The sequence below is a fragment of the Triticum urartu genome, chromosome 4 (genome assembly GCF_003073215.2).
Source record: "Triticum urartu cultivar G1812 chromosome 4, Tu2.1, whole genome shotgun sequence".
Taxonomy (NCBI): Eukaryota; Viridiplantae; Streptophyta; class Magnoliopsida; order Poales; family Poaceae; genus Triticum; species Triticum urartu.
Window position 1 is genome coordinate 277,208,373 of NC_053025.1, and position 7,271 is coordinate 277,215,643.

The following is a 7,271-nucleotide window of genomic DNA, read 5'->3' on the forward strand; positions in this document are numbered from 1 at the left end:
CCTGAGAGGCACAACACACATGAATTCCAGCTATCTAGGAAGAGAGATGTCTATGGTCCCAATTACGGCCAATCTCTTGCTTTGAAGGCAAAGGTTGTATCCTCATCTGAAGAATCTGACTGCAGTTCTGATGATCCTGAAGACCGTGGAAAATAGCTAGCAATGCTTGTGAGAAAGTTCCAAAAGTTCTACAAGAAGAATCGCTTCGGAAAGTCTTCAAGATCCAGCTTCAAGAATGATGAGGCTTCCACTCGTGAGTATAAGAAGAGAACACGCCACAAATGCAAGAAGCCAGGCCACTGCATATCTGAATGTCCTCAATGGGACAAGGAAGCAAAGAAAAAGAAGAAGAGCAAGAAATATGACTCCGACGATAAGAACAAGAAATCCTCGAAGTCGTCTTCAAAGTCATCATCCCACAAGAACAACTCGGTTGGCAAGGCTCGTGCATTCATTATCAAGGAAATGGATTCAAAGAAGGAGTCTGCATCTGAGGAGGCGGAGGTGGAGTCCGAGGAGGAGTCTGATTCATGTGTGGCAAGCCTGGCTCTAGCTTCGGCATTCGTCGCCAAGTCCATCTTCAACACTGAAGAAAATGGTCACGACTGATAACCCACAAGTATAGGGGATCGCCACAGTTTTCAAGGGTAGAGTATTCAACCCAAATTTATTGATTCGACACAAGGGGAGACAAAGAATATTCTCAAGTATTAGCAGCTGAGTTGTCAATTCAACCACACCTGGAAACTTAGTATCTGCAGCAAAGTGTTTAGTAGCAAAGTAATATGATAGTAGTGGTAACGGTAGCAAAAGGTAACGATAGAAAAATTAATGTTTTTGGTATTTTGTAGTGATGATAGCAATAGCAACGGAAAAGTAAATAAGCGAAGAACAATATATGGAAAGCTCGTAGGCAATGGATCGGTGATGGAGAATTATGCCGGATGCGGTTCATCATGTAAATAACCTAGGGTGACAGAACTAGCTCCAGTTCATCAATGTAATGTAGGCATGTATTCCGAATATAGTCATACGTGCTTATGGAAAAGAACTTGCATGACATCTTTTGTCCTACCCTCCCGTGGCAGTGGGGTCCTAGCGGAAACTAAGGGATATTAAGGCCTCCTTTTAATAGAGTACCGGACCAAAGCATTAACACGTAGTGAATACATGAACTCCTCAAACTATGGTCATCACCGGTAAGTATCCCGATTATTTTCACTTTGGGGTTAACGGATCATAACACATAATAGGTGACTATAAACTTGCAAGATAGGATCAAGAACTCTCATATATTGATGAAAACACAATAGGTTCAGATCTGAAATCATGGCACTCGGGCCCTAGTGACAAGCATTAAGCATAGCAAAGTCATAGCAACATCAATCTCAGAACATAGTGGATACTAGGGATCAAACCCTAACAAAACTAACTCGATTACATGATAGATCTCATCCAACCCATCACCGTCGAGCAAGCCTACGATGGAATTACTCACGCACGGCGGTGAGCATCATGAAATTGGTGATGGAGGATGGTGGATGATGACGATGGCGATGGATTCCCCTCTCCGGAGCCCCGAACGGACTCCAGATCAGCCCTCCCGAGAGGTTTTAGGGCTTGGCGGCGGCTCCATATCGTAAAACGCGATGAATTCTTCTCTCTGATTGTTTTCTCCCCGAAACCAAATATATAGAGTTGGAGTTGAGGTCAGAGGAGCTCCAGGGGGCCCACGAGGTATGGGGGCGCGCCCTAGGGAGGTAGGCGCGCCCCCACCCTCGTGGACAGGTGGTGGGCCCCCTGGTCTTCATCTTTTGCAAGGATTTTTTTATTATTTCCGAATAGATGTTCCGTGAAGTTTCAGGTCATTCCGAGAACTTTTGTTTCTGCACATAAATAACACCATAGCAATTCTGCTGAAAACAGCGTTAGTCCGGGTTAGTTCCATTCAAATCATGCAAGTTAGAGTCCAAAACAAGGGCAAAATTGTTTGGAAAAGAAGATACGACGGAGACGTATCAACTCCCACAAGCTTAAACCTTTGCTTGTCCTCAAGCAATTCAGTTGATAAACTGAAAGTGATAAAGAAAAACTTTTACAAACTCTATTTGCTCTTGTTGTTGTAAATATGTAAAGCCAGCATTCAATTTTTCAGCAAAGATTATGACTATCCACATTCACAATAATGCTTAGGTCTCAAGTTTACTCATATCAATGGCATAATCAACTAGCAAGCAAAAATAATAAATCTCGGATGACAACACTTTTTCAAAACAATCATAATATGATATAACAAGATGGTATCTCGCTAGCCCTTTCTGAGACTGCAAAACATAAATGCAGAGCACCTTTAAAGATCAAGGACTGACTAGACATTGTAATTCATGGTAAAAGAGATCCAGTCAAGTCATACTCAATGTAAACTAATAGTAATTAATGAAAATGACAGCGGTGCTCTCCAACTGGTGCTTTTTAATAAGAAGATGATGACTCAACATGAAAATAAATAGATAGGCCCTTCGCAGAGGGAAGCAGGGATTTGTAGAGGTGCCAGACCTCGGTTTTGAAATAGAGATGAATAATATTTTGAGCGATATACTTTCATTGTCAACATAACAACCAAGAGATGGCAATATCTTCCATGCTACACACATTATAGGCGGTTCCCAAACAGAATGGTAAAGTTTATACCCCCCCTCCACCAACAAGCATCAATCCATGGCTTGCTCGAAACAACGAGTGCCTCCAACTAACAAGAGTCCCAGGGGGAGTTTTGTTTGCAATTATTTTGATTTGATTTGCATAAAGCATGGGACTGGGCATCCCGGTGACCAGCCACTTTCTCTTGAGTGAGGAGCGGAGTCCACTCCTCTTGAGAATAACCCGCCTAACATGGAAGATACGGACAACCCTAGTTGATACATGAGCTATTCGAGCATACAAAACATGATATTTATTTGAAGATTTAGAGTTTGGCACATACAAATTTACTTGGAACGGCAGGTAGATACCATATATAGGTAGGTATGGTGGACTCATATGGAATAACTTTGGGGTTTATGGAGTTGGATGCATAAGCAGTATTCCCGCTTAGTATAGGTGAAGGCAAGCAAAAGACTGGGAAGCGACCAGCTAGAGAGCGACTACAGTCATGAACATGCATTAAAATTAATCAACACCGAATGCAAGCATGTGTAGGATATAATCCACCATGAACATAAATATCGTGAAGGCTATGTTGATTTCGTTTCAACTACATGCGTGAACATGCGCCAAGTCAAGTTACTTAAATCATTCAGAGGAGATACCACCCTATCATACCATATCACAACCATTTTAATAGCATGTTGACACGCAAGGTAAACCATTATAAGCTCCTAGCTAATCAAGCATGGCACAAGAAACTATGATCTCTAGTTGTCATTGCAAACATGTTTATTCATAATAGGCTGAATCAGGAACGATGAACTAATCATATTTACAAAAACAAGAGAGGTCGAGTTCATACCAGCTTTTCTCATCTTAGTCAGTCCATCATATATCGTCATAATTGCCTTTCACTTGCACGACCGAATAGTGTGAATAATAATAATAGTGCATGTGCATTGGACTAAGCTGGAATCTGCAAGCATTCAATAAATAGGAGAAGACAAGGCAATATGGGCTCTTTTCTCGGATCAACAATAATGCATATAAGAGCTACTTCAAAAATTTAATTAAGGTCTTCTCCTATCGACCCCAAAGAAAAGAAAATAAATAAAACTATTTACACAGGAAAGCTCCCAACAAGCAAAAGAAGAACATGAAATCTTTTTGGGTTTCCTTTTTAATTACTACTACAAGCATGGAAAGTAAACTGATTAAAAGCTACAACTAATTTTTTTTGGTTTTTCTTAAGGTTTATCAAACACACAAGAAGAGAGTCATAAAAAGGAAAATAAACTAGCATGGATGATACAATGAAAAAGTATGAGCACCGACATCTAGCAATGAGTGTGTGAATATGAATGTAATGTCGGTGGGAAATACGTACTCCCACAAGCATAGGCTTTTGGCCTAAGTTGGTCTATGGCCACGGTTGTCCTGGCGGATATCCATAATAATAGTTGGGGTCGTACTAAGGAGAAGAAGACTCTGACTGCCACTGGTTGGCAATCATTTCCGGATCCCAATGGTAATTAGACTGTCGTGGAGGATCAACTTGTGTTTCCGGCTCTGGCTCTGTGGCTGATGTAGGGTTCCGATAGGCGTGAATAGCCTCTAACGGAACAAGGTACTGGCTTGTAGATAAATCAAACAGGGAAGGAGCAGGCAGAGTAATAGTCTCAGGATGATGTTTATCAAAGAACAATTTGTATTTAAGCTCCCCTTCCCTATTCTTAACAATAAAATCGTCTGCCACCATACTCTTATAATCTAAATACACACGAGGCAGCAATTTTTCTTCCTTCTCATAATGCCTAATAGGTATGTTAAAATGTCTAGCTAGGCATGAAGCATAGATGCCTCCAAAAATGGGCACCTTTGTAGGGTTCAGACTTAACCGTTTAGCAATAATACCGCCCATACTAACAGAGTTATCATTGAATAAACCGTGGAACAAAACAATAATATCAGGAACACTAAGGTTTCCACAGTTCCCGCGACCAATTAAGCAACGACTAGCAAATATTGCAAAGTAGCGTAAAATAGGAAAATGTATGCTAGTGATTCGTGCATCAGAAACCTTCCTTGTTTCCACTACAGTGATGGTATCAATAAACCCATCCACATCGCCGCGATGTGGTTCCTCTGTCGTGCCCTCGAAAGGGACCAAACAAACCCAACAAAAATCATAAAGTGACATCTCCTTATGCTCATCATATAAATAAAACTCCACCGTAGGTGGTGAGCTCCTAGAATGGAAATGAAAGTTTTGCACAAAGATATTTGTGAGTAAGAGATACTGTTCACGTTGGTCGTGGAGGAAGGAGGTGAGGCCTGCATTCTCAGCCAATTCATAAAAATCTTCATAAATCCTGGCTGCAATCAAGAAATCATCGGAAGGCCATTCACACGGTCGAACCTCCGCGGTGCGAGGCAGATTATACTTGGGCTTCTATGCCTTTTCCTTCGAGCTTCGGCTCGATGAGCCCCTCAAAAATGTCTTCATTATTTTCTGAAAAATTCTGAAATTTTTAGTAACTTCAAAATAAAAGTGAACAAAACTCAATAATATTGATAGCAACTACTCCTACATGTGCCTAGAGCCTATATCATGCATCAAAACTACTTTTGACCATATAAATTTGACATGCAAGCTCAAGAACAGGGTCACCTAAGCAGCACAAATTTGCAATGAATAAAGCACTAGAACAAAAACTAATTGGACCAATGGAGGAGTCACATACCAATGAACAACCCCCCAAGCAGTTTTGTGAGAGGTGCTTTGAGCAAGGAGATCGAAAATGGCAGCAAAATGAGCTTGGACTCAAGTATGAACTGGATATTCGTGTTTGTGGGAGGAAGGAGTGTGTGGGTGCAGGAATAAGTGGAGGAGGGCCACCGTGGGCCCACGAGGCAGGGGGCGCACCCAGGGGGTAGGGCGCGCCCTCCACCCTCGTGGCCAGGTGGATGCCCCCCTTGCTGTGTTCTCAGTGCCAAATATTCTCAAATATTCCAGAAAAAATCATATTTCAATTTCAGGGCATCTGGAGAACTTTTATTTTTGGGGTATTTTTATAATGCACGGATAAATCAGATAACAGACAGAAAAATACTATTTTTATTTTATTTAATATAAATAACAGAAAGTAAAAGGAGGGTACAGAAGGTTGTGCCTTCTAGTTTCATCCATCTCATGATCATCAAAGGGAATCCACTAACAAGATTGATCAAGTCTTGTTAACGAACTCATTCCGAATAACATGGAACCGGAGAAATTTCGAATAACACTGTGTTACCTCAACGGGGATACACACATCCCCAATAACAAGAATATCATATTTCTTCTTGACAGTAGGAAGAGGAAATTCAAAACCTCCAAATATAATCGATGGAATTTTTCCAATAGAGTTGATACTATGAACTTGAGGTTGTTTCCTTGGAAAGTGTACCGTATGCTCATACCATTAACATGAAAAGTAACATTGCCTTTAGTGCAATCAATAAAAGCCCCTGCAGTATTCAAAAAGGGTCTTCCAAGAATAATAGACATACTATCATCCTCGGGAATATCAAGAATAACAAAGTCCGTTAAAATAGTAACGTTTGCAACTACAACAGGCACATCGTCACAAATACCGACAGGTATAGCAGTTGATTTATCAGCCATTTGCAAAGATATTTTAGTAGGTGTCAACTTATTCAAATCAAGTCTACGATATAAAGAGAGAGGCATAACACTAACTCCGGCTCCTAGATCACATAAAGCAGTTTTAACATAGCTTCTTTTAATGGAGCATGGTATAGTGGGTACTCCTGGATCTCCAAGTTTCTTTGGTATTCCACCCTTAAAAGTATAATTAGCAAGCATGGTGGAAATTTCATCTTCCAGTATCTTTCTTTTATTAGTAACAATTTCTTTCATGTACTTAGCATAAGGATTCATTTTAAGCATATCAGTTAATTGCATTTGCAAAAAGATAGGTCTAATCATTTCAGCAAAGCGCTCAAAATCATCATCATCCTTTTTCTTGGATGGTTTGGGAGGAAAAGGCATGGGTTTCTGAACCCAAGGCTCTCTTTCCTTACCGTGTTTCCTAGCAACAAAGTCTTTCTTATCATAACATTGATTCTTTGATTGTGGGTTATCAAGATCAACAGCAGGTTCAGTTTCTATATCATTATCATTACTAGCTTGAGCATCATCATGAACATTATCATTAACATTATCACTAGTTTCAGGTTCATTACCAGATTGTGTTTCAGCATCAGAGATAGAAATATCATTTGGATTCTCAGGTGTTTCAATAACAGGTTCACTAGAAGCATGCAAAGTCCTATCATTTTTCTTTTTCTTCCTTTTAGAAGGACTAGGTGCATCTATATTATTTCTCTGAGAATCTTGCTCAATTCTCTTAGGGTGGCCTTCAGGATACAAAGGTTCCTGAGTCATTCTACCACCTCTAGTCATAACTCTAACAGCATTATCATTATCCTTACTATTCAATTCATTGAGCAAATCATTTTGAGCCTTAAGTACTTGTTCTACTTGAGTGGTAACCATAGAAGCATGTTTACTAATAAGTTTAAGTTCACCTTTGACGTTAGCCATACAATCACCCAAGTAT